Below are 17,138 nucleotides of genomic sequence, written 5' to 3' on the forward strand. Positions count from 1 at the left end.
GCATCCGCTTCTTCCCTGTCTTTGAACCGAGCCGCCTGCGCAAGGAATGCAAATGCGGTACAGCTTTTCGTAGAAGAATCAGAAGGGGGTAACTACACTCTCAAACAGAATTGCATATGATCAGAACCAGTTTGGATAAAAACTTTACATTTCTTTGCACAGTCATTAAATGGAATTGCATTACATTTCACTACGCGAGCAGATTTGTTCAAGCAACTTCGAAGGCAGGTTTGCAGATGGGAAAGCAAGCAAGAAAGCACCGTTCTTGCCCATGTAAAAGGCTGCCGTTGAAGAACAAAGCAGTTTCTGCCCAGTTTCGAACTGGGGACCGTTCGCGTGTGAGGCGAACGTGATGACCACTACACTACAGAAACAAGCCGCAGCCGCCCGTCCGGCAGCTCAGGGGCATCCAGCACTGAAAGTTGAAGCCATTCTTCGTTTCACCTTTCTGTTTCCAATAGCTCGTTGTTGTCCAGCGTAATTGACATCTTCAAAACATTTAAAAAAAGACACGTGAAATTGATGATAAAACATAGACAAGGATGTGGTCAATGTTTGGACCGTAGGGCGAGGTGGACTAGGCTGGGACGACTTTCCCTGCAGCGTAACGACTGCGACATGATCTAATGGAAGGGTTGGAAACTGAGTATTTACGTGTTTTACCCAAGTTGGGGTGAGTTGAAAACTCGAGAGCATAGGTTTAAGGTGAGTGGGCTGAAATTGACAAAGGACCTGAGGCACATTTCCCACACAGAATGTTGTGCGTGTATCGAATGAGCTACCAGAGGAAGCGGAGGAGGCTCAGAAAATTGCATGAGTTTCTGGATAGGATGGGTTGAGAGGGTTTGGGGCCAAATACTGGGGAAACGGACTTGTTTATATTTGGCTATGTGCTGAGCATGGACGAGATACACCGAAGGATCTGTTTCCACGCGGTGTCCCCCAAAAACGTTGTGTTGCTTACACCTGCTTTAAAGGATTACTTTTTAGCGGAGCTTGCCGTCGCAGTCTGTGGCACAATCCTTTACTGTGTTCGATGCTCACGGGAAAGGTAGTATTGCGAAACACTGCAGAAAGGAACGACTTCCTTACTTTTGCTCCGACTGACCATACTCTGTGAAATTTTCCCAGATCCTCAGTTAAGGACTTTTGCAGCTGGAAGTTTCCTCAGAAACGCTGTTAACTCGTAAAGTATTGAGCGAATCGCAAAACAGAAAGCATTTAACACGGAAGACAAACAAAGCTGGCATACCTAATGCATTTTCAGACACAGAGATGCATGAATGCTAAATGTGAGACAGTCCGAGGGCATGATTTATAAAGTAATCTCACAAATGGGAGAAATTCAACAACATATCACATCGAAATTCGTTGGAACGATTTTCCCATTGGCCGAAAAACCAAATAACGACGAGTCGAGTCACCCAGGGACTTTGTTTCACAACAGCGATGAAATACCGGTCTCCATTCGGTTCCAGTACAAGCTCAACTTGCCTGGAACAGCACAGCTGCTTGCGATTTTCTGCGCGGGAGGCGAACACGATCATGACAGACAGAGACACTTTGAAATATTCGGCACTATCCCACACCACAGTTAATTCCCCGGGAAGCAACGCCATTTTACTTTTGTTTTCAACATCAATACAGTGGGGACAGAAACAGCATTTTAACAAGCTGCAGCGTTGGAGTTGATCTGCAGAAATGGCAGTGGTGGGATCCGAACCCACGCCCCTTTCGAGACTGGAACCTGGATCCAGCGCCTTAGACCGCTCGGCCACACTACCAGCCGGCCGCGCGCACCATTTTCTTGCGTTTCCAACTGTGCTCTCCTGCATAACAACAGATGCCAAGTCACATGAAAATGGTTCCATGATCCCTCTCCGACTCGCACAGCTGCTGGGATGTGCCCGTCTACAATATCAATTTCGCAGCAGATAATGAGAGCCCATCAATCCAGACAAAACTCAATGGTAAGCTGAGTCTATCTTCTCAGACTCCTTTCAGCTCCAAATGTATCTGTGAGAATATATGTTCGGTTATGATTTGGTCAAATAACCACGAGCTGCTTGACATTACTGCAATTTCGATTCTTGCTTTGCTAAATGATTTCACCCATTGCTTGAAACAGGGCAAGTTTCACGTTTACACGGAACATGAAGCACACCGGACTACAGGGAAAATGCACAAAGCCGTGTTCCACATCATACCGTGCAGCGTAATTTCAGTCACTGTGCCTGTTTTGCAGAAAAAGAGTCCCAAACAATGTACTCCACCCTAAAACCGGAGGTCGCATTCCTATTCGAGAACGACAGATTACATTGTGAGGATGCTCTGACCTCGGAGCCAGTTCTAGATGCCACTTTCCTTGCCTTTTACCCTAACCGTGCAATTTGCTGCAGAGATGTTCACTCCTGGACATCAGCCACATGGATACCAACTGAGTCGGAAACCTGTGTGGGAATCGACGAGAAGCGACTCAATAAATTTTGCTCAATTCCATGGTGCTTATTAGAAATGCAGTTTCTGTTCACTTCAATCTAAAAGGCAGTTTCTCAACATAGTAACAAAGTCAAAAGGTAATTACCTCACCCCACCCCCACTCCGGAAGAGGTGCTAACTGCCCTTGATTGCTTTTTGTTCTCGATGTGAAGAGCTCTCACGCCTCTGAGTCACCTTCACGTGTCTGGTTGCTGAGTGAGTCACAAAGAAGGAGTTTCTCCAGAGCTGCAACTGCCTGACTTCCCCACTCGACTTCCCCGTTTACATTTTCCTGCTCCTCAGTGATTTCAAGAATACCAAATGGATGCGATGTCATTCTGTAACCTCTCTGTCGATTCCTCCGTTTCAGTTCCAACGTGGCTTAGGTCTCTGGCGCACCTTAATACTAGCGACACCATGAAAGCACAGGTCCAGAGTTTCCTCTGAGAGTGTAATGTCTTTCATTGCTGTTGCTGATTGAAACAGCCACTCAAGTGCGAACTGCTCCAAAACATGATTCAGGACCTCTGGTGCCAATTCTCGTACGTTGAATAACGACAGACAGCTTCCAAACGAGGCCTTTCAGAGACGCCTTTGGGGGACATTTAACAGACAGACAAGTTCAGGAATCCGTGGTGCACTGTGACACCAGCGCATCAGCTTCTTCCCTGTCTTTGAACCGAGCCGCCTGCGCAAGGAATGCAAATGCGGTACTGCTTTTCGTAGAAGAATCAGAAGGGGGTAACTACACTCTCAAACAGAATTGCATATGATCAGAACCAGTTTGGATAAAAACTTTACAATTCTTTGCACAGTCATTAAATGGAATTGCATTACATTTCACTACGCGAGCAGATTTGTTCAAGCAACTTCGAAGGCAGGTTTGCAGATGGGAAAGCAAGCAAGAAAGCACCGTTCTTGCCCATGTAAAAGGCTGCCGTTGAAGAACAAAGCAGTTTCTGCCCAGTTTCGAACTGGGGACCTTTCGCGTGTGAGGCGAACGTGATGACCACTACACTACAGAAACAAGCCGCAGCCGCCCGTCCGGCAGCTCAGGGGCATCCAGCACTGAAAGTTGAAGCCATTCTTCGTTTCACCTTTCTGTTTCCAATAGCTCGTTGTTGTCCAGCGTAATTGACATCTTCAAAACATTTAAAAAAAGACACGTGAAATTGATGATAAAACATAGACAAGGATGTGGTCAATGTTTGGACCGTAGGGCGAGGTGGACTAGGCTGGGACGACTTTCCCTGCAGCGTAACGACTGCGACATGATCTAATGGAAGGGTTGGAAACTGAGTATTTACGTGTTTTACCCAAGTTGGGGTGAGTTGAAAACTCGAGAGCATAGGTTTAAGGTGAGTGGGCTGAAATTGACAAAGGACCTGAGGCACATTTCCCACACAGAAGGTTGTGCATGTATCGAATGAGCTACCAGAGGAAGCGGAGGAGGCTCAGAAAATTGCATGAGTTTCTGGATAGGATGGGTTGAGAGGGTTTGGGGCCAAATACTGGGGAACCGGACTTGTTTATATTTGGCTATGTGCTGAGCATGGACGAGATACACCGAAGGATCTGTTTCCACGCGGTGTCCCCCAAAAACGTTGTGTTGCTTACACCTGCTTTAAAGGATTACTTTTTAGCGGAGCTTGCCGTCGCAGTCTGTGGCACAATCCTTTACTGTGTTCGATGCTCACGGGAAAGGTAGTATTGCGAAACACTGCAGAAAGGAACGACTTCCTTACTTTTGCTCCGACTGACCATATTCTGTGAAATTTTCCCAGATCCTCAGTTAAGGACTTTTGCAGCTGGAAGTTTCCTCAGAAACGCTGTTAACTCGTAAAGTATTGAGCGAATCGCAAAACAGAAAGCATTTAACACGGAACACAAACAAAGCTGGCATACCTAATGCATTTTCAGACACAGAGATGCATGAATGCTAAATGTGAGACAGTCCGAGGGCATGATTTATAAAGTAATCTCACAAATGGGAGAAATTCAACAACATATCACATCGAAATTCGTTGGAACGATTTTCCCATTGGCCGAAAAACCAAATAACGACGAGTCGAGTCACCCAGGGACTTTGTTTCACAACAGCGATGAAATACCGGTCTCCATTCGGTTCCAGTACAAGCTCAACTTGCCTGGAACAGCACAGCTGCTTGCGATTTTCTGCGCGGGAGGCGAACACGATCATGACAGACAGAGACACTTTGAAATATTCGGCACTATCCCACACCACAGTTAATTCCCCGGGAAGCAAAGCCATTTTACTTTTGTTTTCAACATCAATACAGTGGGGACAGAAACAGCATTTTAACAAGCTGCAGCGTTGGAGTTGATCTGCAGAAATGGCAGTGGTGGGATCCGAACCCACGCCCCTTTCGAGACTGGAACCTGGATCCAGCGCCTTAGACCGCTCGGCCACACTACCAGCCGGCCACGCGCACCATTTTCTTGCGTTTCCAACTGTGCTCTCCTGCATAACAACAGTTGCCAAGTCACATGAAAATGGTTCCATGATCCCTCTCCGACTCGCACAGCTGCTGGGATGTGCCCGTCTACAATATCAATTTCGCAGCAGATAATGAGAGCCCATCAATCCAGACAAAACTCAATGGTAAGCTGAGTCTATCTTCTCAGACTCCTTTCAGCTCCAAATGTATCTGTGAGAATATATGTTCGGTTATGATTTGGTCAAATAACCACGAGCTGCTTGACATTACTGCAATTTCGATTCTTGCTTTGCTAAATGATTTCACCCATTGCTTGAAACAGGGCAAGTTTCACGTTTACACGGAACATGAAGCACACCGGACTACAGGGAAAATGCACAAAGCCGTGTTCCACATCATACCGTGCAGCGTAATTTCAGTCACTGTGCCTGTTTTGCAGAAAAAGAGTCCCAAACAATGTACTCCACCCTAAAACCGGAGGTCGCATTCCTATTCGAGAACGACAGATTACATTGTGAGGATGCTCTGACCTCGGAGCCAGTTCTAGATGCCACTTTCCTTGCCTTTTACCCTAACCGTGCAATTTGCTGCAGAGATGTTCACTCCTGGACATCAGCCACATGGATACCAACTGAGTCGGAAACCTGTGTGGGAATCGACGAGAAGCGACTCAATAAATTTTGCTCAATTCCATGGTGCTTATTAGAAATGCAGTTTCTGTTCACTTCAATCTAAAAGGCAGTTTCTCAACATAGTAACAAAGTCAAAAGGTAATTACCTCACCCCACCCCCACTCCGGAAGAGGTGCTAACTGCCCTTGATTGCTTTTTGTTCTCGATGTGAAGAGCTCTCACGCCTCTGAGTCACCTTCACGTGTCTGGTTGCTGAGTGAGTCACAAAGAAGGAGTTTCTCCAGAGCTGCAACTGCCTGACTTCCCCACTCGACTTCCCCGTTTACATTTTCCTGCTCCTCAGTGATTTCAAGAATACCAAATGGATGCGATGTCATTCTGTAACCTCTCTGTCGATTCCTCCGTTTCAGTTCCAACGTGGCTTAGGTCTCTGGCGCACCTTAATACTAGCGACACCATGAAAGCACAGGTCCAGAGTTTCCTCTGAGAGTGTAATGTCTTTCATTGCTGTTGCTGATTGAAACAGCCACTCAAGTGCGAACTGCTCCAAAACATGATTCAGGACCTCTGGTGCCAATTCTCGTACGTTGAATAACGACAGACAGCTTCCAAACGAGGCCTTTCAGAGACGCCTTTGGGGGACATTTGACAGACAGACAAGTTCAGGAATCCGTGGTGCACTGTGACACCAGCGCATCAGCTTCTTCCCTGTCTTTGAACCGAGCCGCCTGCGCAAGGAATGCAAATGCGGTACTGCTTTTCGTAGAAGAATCAGAAGGGGGTAACTACACTCTCAAACAGAATTGCATATGATCAGAACCAGTTTGGATAAAAACTTTACAATTCTTTGCACAGTCATTAAATGGAATTGCATTACATTTCACTACGCGAGCAGATTTGTTCAAGCAACTTCGAAGGCAGGTTTGCAGATGGGAAAGCAAGCAAGAAAGCACCGTTCTTGCCCATGTAAAAGGCTGCCGTTGAAGAACAAAGCAGTTTCTGCCCAGTTTCGAACTGGGGACCTTTCGCGTGTGAGGCGAACGTGATGACCACTACACTACAGAAACAAGCCGCAGCCGCCCGTCCGGCAGCTCAGGGGCATCCAGCACTGAAAGTTGAAGCCATTCTTCGTTTCACCTTTCTGTTTCCAATAGCTCGTTGTTGTCCAGCGTAATTGACATCTTCAAAACATTTAAAAAAAGACACGTGAAATTGATGATAAAACATAGACAAGGATGTGGTCAATGTTTGGACCGTAGGGCGAGGTGGACTAGGCTGGGACGACTTTCCCTGCAGCGTAACGACTGCGACATGATCTAATGGAAGGGTTGGAAACTGAGTATTTACGTGTTTTACCCAAGTTGGGGTGAGTTGAAAACTCGAGAGCATAGGTTTAAGGTGAGTGGGCTGAAATTGACAAAGGACCTGAGGCACATTTCCCACACAGAAGGTTGTGCATGTATCGAATGAGCTACCAGAGGAAGCGGAGGAGGCTCAGAAAATTGCATGAGTTTCTGGATAGGATGGGTTGAGAGGGTTTGGGGCCAAATACTGGGGAACCGGACTTGTTTATATTTGGCTATGTGCTGAGCATGGACGAGATACACCGAAGGATCTGTTTCCACGCGGTGTCCCCCAAAAACGTTGTGTTGCTTACACCTGCTTTAAAGGATTACTTTTTAGCGGAGCTTGCCGTCGCAGTCTGTGGCACAATCCTTTACTGTGTTCGATGCTCACGGGAAAGGTAGTATTGCGAAACACTGCAGAAAGGAACGACTTCCTTACTTTTGCTCCGACTGACCATATTCTGTGAAATTTTCCCAGATCCTCAGTTAAGGACTTTTGCAGCTGGAAGTTTCCTCAGAAACGCTGTTAACTCGTAAAGTATTGAGCGAATCGCAAAACAGAAAGCATTTAACACGGAACACAAACAAAGCTGGCATACCTAATGCATTTTCAGACACAGAGATGCATGAATGCTAAATGTGAGACAGTCCGAGGGCATGATTTATAAAGTAATCTCACAAATGGGAGAAATTCAACAACATATCACATCGAAATTCGTTGGAACGATTTTCCCATTGGCCGAAAAACCAAATAACGACGAGTCGAGTCACCCAGGGACTTTGTTTCACAACAGCGATGAAATACCGGTCTCCATTCGGTTCCAGTACAAGCTCAACTTGCCTGGAACAGCACAGCTGCTTGCGATTTTCTGCGCGGGAGGCGAACACGATCATGACAGACAGAGACACTTTGAAATATTCGGCACTATCCCACACCACAGTTAATTCCCCGGGAAGCAAAGCCATTTTACTTTTGTTTTCAACATCAATACAGTGGGGACAGAAACAGCATTTTAACAAGCTGCAGCGTTGGAGTTGATCTGCAGAAATGGCAGTGGTGGGATCCGAACCCACGCCCCTTTCGAGACTGGAACCTGGATCCAGCGCCTTAGACCGCTCGGCCACACTACCAGCCGGCCACGCGCACCATTTTCTTGCGTTTCCAACTGTGCTCTCCTGCATAACAACAGTTGCCAAGTCACATGAAAATGGTTCCATGATCCCTCTCCGACTCGCACAGCTGCTGGGATGTGCCCGTCTACAATATCAATTTCGCAGCAGATAATGAGAGCCCATCAATCCAGACAAAACTCAATGGTAAGCTGAGTCTATCTTCTCAGACTCCTTTCAGCTCCAAATGTATCTGTGAGAATATATGTTCGGTTATGATTTGGTCAAATAACCACGAGCTGCTTGACATTACTGCAATTTCGATTCTTGCTTTGCTAAATGATTTCACCCATTGCTTGAAACAGGGCAAGTTTCACGTTTACACGGAACATGAAGCACACCGGACTAAAGGGAAAATGCACAAAGCCGTGTTCCACATCATACCGTGCAGCGTAATTTCAGTCACTGTGCCTGTTTTGCAGAAAAAGAGTCCCAAACAATGTACTCCACCCTAAAACCGGAGGTCGCATTCCTATTCGAGAACGACAGATTACATTGTGAGGATGCTCTGACCTCGGAGCCAGTTCTAGATGCCACTTTCCTTGCCTTTTACCCTAACCGTGCAATTTGCTGCAGAGATGTTCACTCCTGGACATCAGCCACATGGATAGCAACTGAGTTGGAAACCTGTGTGGGAATCGACGAGAAGCGACTCAATAAATTTTGCTCAATTCCATGGTGCTTATTAGAAATGCAGTTTCTGTTCACTACAATCTAAAAGGCAGTTTCTCAACATAGTAACAAAGTCAAAAGGTAATTACCTCACCCCACCCCCACTCCGGAAGAGGTGCTAACTGCCCTTGATTGCTTTTTGTTCTCGATGTGAAGAGCTCTCACGCCTCTGAGTCACCTTCACGTGTCTGGTTGCTGAGTGAGTCACAAAGAAGGAGTTTCTCCAGAGCTGCAACTGCCTGACTTCCCCACTCGACTTCCCCGTTTACATTTTCCTGCTCCTCAGTGATTTCAAGAATACCAAATGGATGCGATGTCATTCTGTAACCTCTCTGTCGATTCCTCCGTTTCAGTTCCAACGTGGCTTAGGTCTCGGGGCGCACCTTAATACGAGCGACACCATGAAATCACAGGTCCAGAGGTTCCTCTGAGAGTGTAATTTCTTTCATTGCTGTTGCTGATTGAAAGAGCCACTCAAGTGCGAACTGCTCCAAAACATGATTCAGGACCTCTGGTGCCAATTCTCGTACGTTGAATAACGACAGACAGCTTCCAAACGAGGCCTTTCAGAGACGCCTTTGGGGGACATTTAACAGACAGACAAGTTCAGGAATCCGTGGTGCACTGTGACACCAGCGCATCAGCTTCTTCCCTGTCTTTGAACCGAGCCGCCTGCGCAAGGAATGCAAATGCGGTACTGCTTTTCGTAGAAGAATCAGAAGGGGGTAACTACACTCTCAAACAGAATTGCATATGATCAGAACCAGTTTGGATAAAAACTTTACAATTCTTTGCACAGTCATTAAATGGAATTGCATTACATTTCACTACGCGAGCAGATTTAGAACATAGAACATAGAACATAGAACATAGAACATAGAACATAGAACATAGAACAATACAGCACAGAACAGGCCCTTCGGCCCACGATGTTGTGCCGAACTTCTATCCTAGATTAAGCACCCATCCATGTACCTATCCAAATGCCGCTTAAAGGTCGCCAATGAATCTGACTCTACCACTCCCACGGGCAGCGCATTCCATGCCCCCACCACTCTCTGGGTGAAGAACCCACCCCTGACATCTCCCCTATACCTTCCACCCTTCACCTTAAATTTATGTCCCCTTGTAACACTCTGTTGTACCCGGGGAAAAAGTTTCTGACTGTCTACTCTATCTATTCCTCTGATCATCTTATAAACCTCTATCAAGTCACCCCTCATCCTTCGCCGTTCCAACGAGAAAAGGCCGAGAACTCTCAACCTATCCTCGTATGACCTACTCTCCATTCCAGGCAACATCCTGGTAAATCTTCTCTGCACCCTCTCCAAAGCTTCCACATCTTTCCTAAAGTGAGGCGACCAGAACTGCACACAGTACTCCAAATGTGGCCTAACCAAAGTCCTGTACAGCTGCAACATCACCTCACGACTCTTGAATTCAATCCCTCTGCTAATGAACGATAATACTCCATAGGCCTTCTTACAAACTCTATCCACCTGAGTGGCAACCTTCAAAGATCTATGTACATAGACCCCAAGATCCCTCTGTTCCTCCACCTGACCAAGAACCCTACCATTAACCCTGTATTCCGCATTCTTATTTGTTCTTCCAAAATGGACAACTTCACACTTGGCAGGGTTGAACTCCATCTGCCACTCCTCAGCCCAGCTCTGCATCATATCTAAGTCCCTCTGCAGCCGACAACAGCCCTCCTCACTGTCCACAACTCCACCTATCTTTGTATCATCTGCAAATTTACTGACCCACCCTTCGACTCCCTCATCTAAGTCATTAATAAAAATTACAAACAGCAGAGGGCCCAGAACTGATCCCTGCGGAACTCCACTTGTAACTGGACTCCATGCTGAATATTTACCATCTACCACCACTCTCTGACTTCGACCGGTTATCCAGTTTTCTATCCAATTGGCCAAATTTCCCTCTATCCCATGCCTCCTGACTTTCCGCATAAGCCTACCATGGGGAACCTTATCAAATGCCTTACTAAAATCCATGTACACTACATCCACTGCTCTACCCTCATCCACATGCTTGGTCACCTCCTCGAAGAATTCAATAAGACTTGTAAGGCAAGACCTACCCTTCACAAATCCGTGCTGGCTGTCCCTAATCAAGCAGTGCCGTTCCAGATACTCGTAAATCCTATCCCTCAGTACCCTTTCCATTACTTTGCCTACCACAGAAGTAAGACTAACTGGCCTGTAATTCCCGGGGTTATCCCTATTCCCTTTTTTGAACAGGGGCACAACATTCGCTACTCTCCAGTCCCCTGGTACCACCCCCGTTGCCAGTGAAGACGAGAAGATCATTGCCAACGGTACTGCAATTTCCTCTCTTGCTTCCCACATAATCCTAGGATATATCCCGTCAGGCCCGGGGGACTTGTCTATCCTCAAGTTGTTCAAAATGTCCAACACATCTTCCTTCCTAACAGATATCTCTTCTAGCTTATCAGTCCGTTTCACACTCTCCTCTTCAACAATACAGTCCCTCTCGTTCGTAAATACTGAAGAGAAGTACTTGTTCAAGACCTCTCCTATCTCTTCCGACTCAATACACAGTCTCCCACCACTGTCCTTGATCGGACCTACCCTCGTTCTCGTCATTCTCAGGTTTCTCACATACGCATAGAATGCCTTGGGGTTATCCTTGATCCTATCCGCCAGGGATTTTTCATGCCCTCTCTTAGCTCTCCTAATCCCTTTCTTCAGGTCCCTTCTGGCTATCCTGTATCCCTCCACTGCTCTGTCTGAACCTTGTTTCCTCAACCTTATGTAAGCCTCCTTCTTCCTCTTTACTAGACATTCAACCTCCCTCGTCAACCAAGGCTCCCTCACACGACCATTTCTTTCCTGCCTGATCGGTACATACATATCAAGGACACGTCGTATCTGCTCCTTGAAAAAGTCCCACATTTCCACCACATCCTTCCCTGACAGCCTATGCTCCCAACGTATGCTCCTCAAATCCTGTCTTACAGCATCGTAATTTCCCTTCCCCCAATTGTAAAAACTTCCTTGTTGTGTGCACCTATCCCTCTCCATAACCAAGGTGAAAGTGACAGAATTGTGGTCGCCATCACCAAAATGTTCACCCACTAACAAGCCCACCACTTGTCCCGGTTCGTTACCGAGTACCAAATCCAATATGGCCTCCCCTCTGGTTGGACAATCTACATACTGCGTTAGAAAAGCTTCCTGGACACACTGCACAAACACCGCCCCATCCAATCTACTTGATCTAAAGAGCTTCCAATCAATATTTGGGAAGTTGAAGTCGCCCATGACTACGACCCTGTGGCTTCTGCACCTTTCCAAAATCTGTTTCCCAATCTGTTTCTCCACATCTTTGCTGCTATTGGGGGGCCTATAATAAACACCCAACAAGGTGACTGCACCTTTCCTATTTCTGACTTCAGCCCATACTACCTCCAGAGGCAGATCGCCCTCAAACTTCCTTTCTGCAGCCGTTATACCATTTCTAATTAGCAATGCCACCCCCCCTCCTTTTTTACCACCCTCCCTAATCTTACTGAAACATCTGTAACCAGGAACCTCCAACAGCCATTCCTGTCCCTCATCTATCCATGTTTCCGTGATGGCTACAACATCGTAGTCCCAGGTACCGATCCATGCCTTAAGTTCACCCACCTTATTTCTGATACTCCTTGCATTGAAGTATACGCACTTGAGCCCATCTCTGTGTCCGTAAGTAGTCCCTGTCAGTGCTACCTTCTCCACAGCCTCCCTACAGTCTTGGACATCCTGACACACAGCTAGCTTACTTGCTGGACTACAAGTCCGGATCCCATCCCCCTGCCAAATTAGTTTAAACCCCCCCGAAGAGTGCTAGCAAACCTACCCCCCAGGATATTGGTGCCCTTCTGGTTCAGGTGCAACCCGTCCTGTTTATACAGGTCCCACCTTCCCCAGAATGCAGTCCAATTGTCCAAATATCTGAAGCCCTCCCTCCTACACCATCCTTGCAGCCACGTGTTCAACTGCACTCTCTCCCTATTCTTTGCCTCTCTGTCACGTGGCACCGGCAACAACCCAGAGATGACGAGCAAGTTCAAGCAACTTCGAAGGCAGGTTTGCAGATGGGAAAGCAAGCAAGAAAGCACCGTTCTTGCCCATGTAAAAGGCTGCCGTTGAAGAACAAAGCAGTTTCTGCCCAGTTTCGAACTGGGGACCTTTCGCGTGTGAGGCGAACGTGATGACCACTACACTACAGAAACAAGCTGCAGCCGCCCGTCTGGCAGCTCAGGGGCATCCAGCACTGAAAGTTGAAACCATTCTTCGTTTCACCTTTCTGTTTCCAATAGCTCGTTGTTGTCCAGCGTAATTGACATCTTCAAAACATTAAAAAAAAGACACGTGAAATTGATGATAAAACATAGACAAGGATGTGGTCAATGTTTGGACCGTAGGGCGAGGTGGACTAGGCTGGGACGACTTTCCCTGCAGCGTAACGACTGCGACATGATCTAATGGAAGGGTTGGAAACTGAGTATTTACGTGTTTTACCCAAGTTGGGGTGAGTTGAAAACTCGAGAGCATAGGTTTAAGGTGAGTGGGCTGAAATTGACAAAGGACCTGAGGCACATTTCCCACACAGAAGGTTGTGCGTGTATCGAATGAGCTACCAGAGGAAGTGGAGGAGACTCAGAAAATTGCATGAGTTTCTGGATAGGATGGGTTGAGAGGGTTTGGGGCCAAATACTGGGGAACCGGACTTGTTTATATTTGGCTATGTGCTGAGCATGGACGAGATACACCGAAGGATCTGTTTCCACGCGGTGTCCCCCAAAAACGTTGTGTTGCTTACACCTGCTTTAAAGGATTACTTTTTAGCGGAGCTTGCCGTCGCAGTCTGTGGCACAATCCTTTACTGTGTTCGATGCTCACGGGAAAGGTAGTATTGCGAAACACTGCAGAAAGGAACGACTTCCTTACTTTTGCTCCGACTGACCATATTCTGTGAAATTTTCCCAGATCCTCAGTTAAGGACTTTTGCAGCTGGAAGTTTCCTCAGAAACGCTGTTAACTCGTAAAGTATTGAGCGAATCGCAAAACAGAAAGCATTTAACACGGAACACAAACAAAGCTGGCATACCTAATGCATTTTCAGACACAGAGATGCATGAATGCTAAATGTGAGACAGTCCGAGGGCATGATTTATAAAGTAATCTCACAAATGGGAGAAATTCAACAACATATCACATCGAAATTCGTTGGAACGATTTTCCCATTGGCCGAAAAACCAAATAACGACGAGTCGAGTCACCCAGGGACTTTGTTTCACAACAGCGATGAAATACCGGTCTCCATTCGGTTCCAGTACAAGCTCAACTTGCCTGGAACAGCACAGCTGCTTGCGATTTTCTGCGCGGGAGGCGAACACGATCATGACAGACAGAGACACTTTGAAATATTCGGCACTATCCCACACCACAGTTAATTCCCCGGGAAGCAACGCCATTTTACTTTTGTTTTCAACATCAATACAGTGGGGACAGAAACAGCATTTTAACAAGCTGCAGCGTTGGAGTTGATCTGCAGAAATGGCAGTGGTGGGATCCGAACCCACGCCCCTTTCGAGACTGGAACCTGGATCCAGCGCCTTAGACCGCTCGGCCACACTACCAGCCGGCCGCGCGCACCATTTTCTTGCGTTTCCAACTGTGCTCTCCTGCATAACAACAGATGCCAAGTCACATGAAAATGGTTCCATGATCCCTCTCCGACTCGCACAGCTGCTGGGATGTGCCCGTCTACAATATCAATTTCGCAGCAGATAATGAGAGCCCATCAATCCAGACAAAACTCAATGGTAAGCTGAGTCTATCTTCTCAGACTCCTTTCAGCTCCAAATGTATCTGTGAGAATATATGTTCGGTTATGATTTGGTCAAATAACCACGAGCTGCTTGACATTACTGCAATTTCGATTCTTGCTTTGCTAAATGATTTCACCCATTGCTTGAAACAGGGCAAGTTTCACGTTTACACGGAACATGAAGCACACCGGACTACAGGGAAAATGCACAAAGCCGTGTTCCACATCATACCGTGCAGCGTAATTTCAGTCACTGTGTCTGTTTTGCAGAAAAAGAGTCCCAAACAATGTTCCCCACCCTAAAACCGGAGGTCGCATTCCTATTCGAGAACGACAGATTACATTGTGAGGATGCTCTGACCTCGGAGCCAGTTCTAGATGCCACTTTCCTTGCCTTTTACCCTAACCGTGCAATTTGCTGCAGAGATGTTCACTCCTGGACATCAGCCACATGGATAGCAACTGAGTTGGAAACCTGTGTGGGAATCGACGAGAAGCGACTCAATAAATTTTGCTCAATTCCATGGTGCTTTTTAGAAATGCAGTTTCTGTTCACTTCAATCTAAAAGGCAGTTTCTCAACATAGTAACAAAGTCAAAAGGTAATTACCTCACCCCACCCCCACTCCGGAAGAGGTGCTAACTGCCCTTGATTGCTTTTTGTTCTCGATGTGAAGAGCTCTCACGCCTCTGAGTCACCTTCACGTGTCTGGTTGCTGAGTGAGTCACAAAGAAGGAGTTTCTCCAGAGCTGCAACTGCCTGACTTCCCCACTCGACTTCCCCGTTTACATTTTCCTGCTCCTCAGTGATTTCAAGAATACCAAATGGATGCGATGTCATTCTGTAACCTCTCTGTCGATTCCTCCGTTTCAGTTCCAACGTGGCTTAGGTCTCTGGCGCACCTTAATACTACCGACACCATGAAAGCACAGGTCCAGAGTTTCCTCTGAGAGTGTAATGTCTTTCATTGCTGTTGCTGATTGAAACAGCCACTCAAGTGCGAACTGCTCCAAAACATGATTCAGGACCTCTGGTGCCAATTCTCGTACGTTGAATAACGACAGACAGCTTCCAAACGAGGCCTTTCAGAGACGCCTTTGGGGGACATTTAACAGACAGACAAGTTCAGGAATCCGTGGTGCACTGTGACACCAGCGCATCCGCTTCTTCCCTGTCTTTGAACCGAGCCGCCTGCGCAAGGAATGCAAATGCGGTACAGCTTTTCGTAGAAGAATCAGAAGGGGGTAACTACACTCTCAAACAGAATTGCATATGATCAGAACCAGTTTGGATAAAAACTTTACATTTCTTTGCACAGTCATTAAATGGAATTGCATTACATTTCACTACGCGAGCAGATTTGTTCAAGCAACTTCGAAGGCAGGTTTGCAGATGGGAAAGCAAGCAAGAAAGCACCGTTCTTGCCCATGTAAAAGGCTGCCGTTGAAGAACAAAGCAGTTTCTGCCCAGTTTCGAACTGGGGACCGTTCGCGTGTGAGGCGAACGTGATGACCACTACACTACAGAAACAAGCCGCAGCCGCCCGTCCGGCAGCTCAGGGGCATCCAGCACTGAAAGTTGAAGCCATTCTTCGTTTCACCTTTCTGTTTCCAATAGCTCGTTGTTGTCCAGCGTAATTGACATCTTCAAAACATTTAAAAAAAGACACGTGAAATTGATGATAAAACATAGACAAGGATGTGGTCAATGTTTGGACCGTAGGGCGAGGTGGACTAGGCTGGGACGACTTTCCCTGCAGCGTAACGACTGCGACATGATCTAATGGAAGGGTTGGAAACTGAGTATTTACGTGTTTTACCCAAGTTGGGGTGAGTTGAAAACTCGAGAGCATAGGTTTAAGGTGAGTGGGCTGAAATTGACAAAGGACCTGAGGCACATTTCCCACACAGAATGTTGTGCGTGTATCGAATGAGCTACCAGAGGAAGCGGAGGAGGCTCAGAAAATTGCATGAGTTTCTGGATAGGATGGGTTGAGAGGGTTTGGGGCCAAATACTGGGGAAACGGACTTGTTTATATTTGGCTATGTGCTGAGCATGGACGAGATACACCGAAGGATCTGTTTCCACGCGGTGTCCCCCAAAAACGTTGTGTTGCTTACACCTGCTTTAAAGGATTACTTTTTAGCGGAGCTTGCCGTCGCAGTCTGTGGCACAATCCTTTACTGTGTTCGATGCTCACGGGAAAGGTAGTATTGCGAAACACTGCAGAAAGGAACGACTTCCTTACTTTTGCTCCGACTGACCATACTCTGTGAAATTTTCCCAGATCCTCAGTTAAGGACTTTTGCAGCTGGAAGTTTCCTCAGAAACGCTGTTAACTCGTAAAGTATTGAGCGAATCGCAAAACAGAAAGCATTTAACACGGAACACAAACAAAGCTGGCATACCTAATGCATTTTCAGACACAGAGATGCATGAATGCTAAATGTGAGACAGTCCGAGGGCATGATTTATAAAGTAATCTCACAAATGGGAGAAATTCAACAACATATCACATC

At 46.7% G+C, this 17,138-nt stretch overlaps 5 non-coding genes across 5 annotated transcripts; all 5 read right to left on the reverse strand.

Annotated features, from left to right (window-relative positions):
* Positions 1–301: 301 nt before the first annotated feature.
* trnav-cac (transfer RNA valine (anticodon CAC)) lies at positions 302–374 on the reverse strand. The gene has a single exon. It is a non-coding gene; the product is annotated as a tRNA-Val (tRNA).
* A 3,058-nt stretch (positions 375–3,432) lies between these two features.
* Positions 3,433–3,505, reverse strand: trnav-cac (transfer RNA valine (anticodon CAC)). The gene has a single exon. It is a non-coding gene; the product is annotated as a tRNA-Val (tRNA).
* Positions 3,506–6,563: 3,058 nt separating this feature from the next.
* On the reverse strand, positions 6,564–6,636 carry trnav-cac (transfer RNA valine (anticodon CAC)). Its single transcript has one exon. It is a non-coding gene; the product is annotated as a tRNA-Val (tRNA).
* A 6,309-nt stretch (positions 6,637–12,945) lies between these two features.
* On the reverse strand, positions 12,946–13,018 carry trnav-cac (transfer RNA valine (anticodon CAC)). The gene has a single exon. It is a non-coding gene; the product is annotated as a tRNA-Val (tRNA).
* A 3,058-nt stretch (positions 13,019–16,076) lies between these two features.
* On the reverse strand, positions 16,077–16,149 carry trnav-cac (transfer RNA valine (anticodon CAC)). Its single transcript has one exon. It is a non-coding gene; the product is annotated as a tRNA-Val (tRNA).
* Positions 16,150–17,138: the final 989 nt, after the last annotated feature.

The sequence above is a fragment of the Chiloscyllium punctatum genome, chromosome 13, assembly GCF_047496795.1.
Source record: "Chiloscyllium punctatum isolate Juve2018m chromosome 13, sChiPun1.3, whole genome shotgun sequence".
Taxonomy (NCBI): Eukaryota; Metazoa; Chordata; class Chondrichthyes; order Orectolobiformes; family Hemiscylliidae; genus Chiloscyllium; species Chiloscyllium punctatum.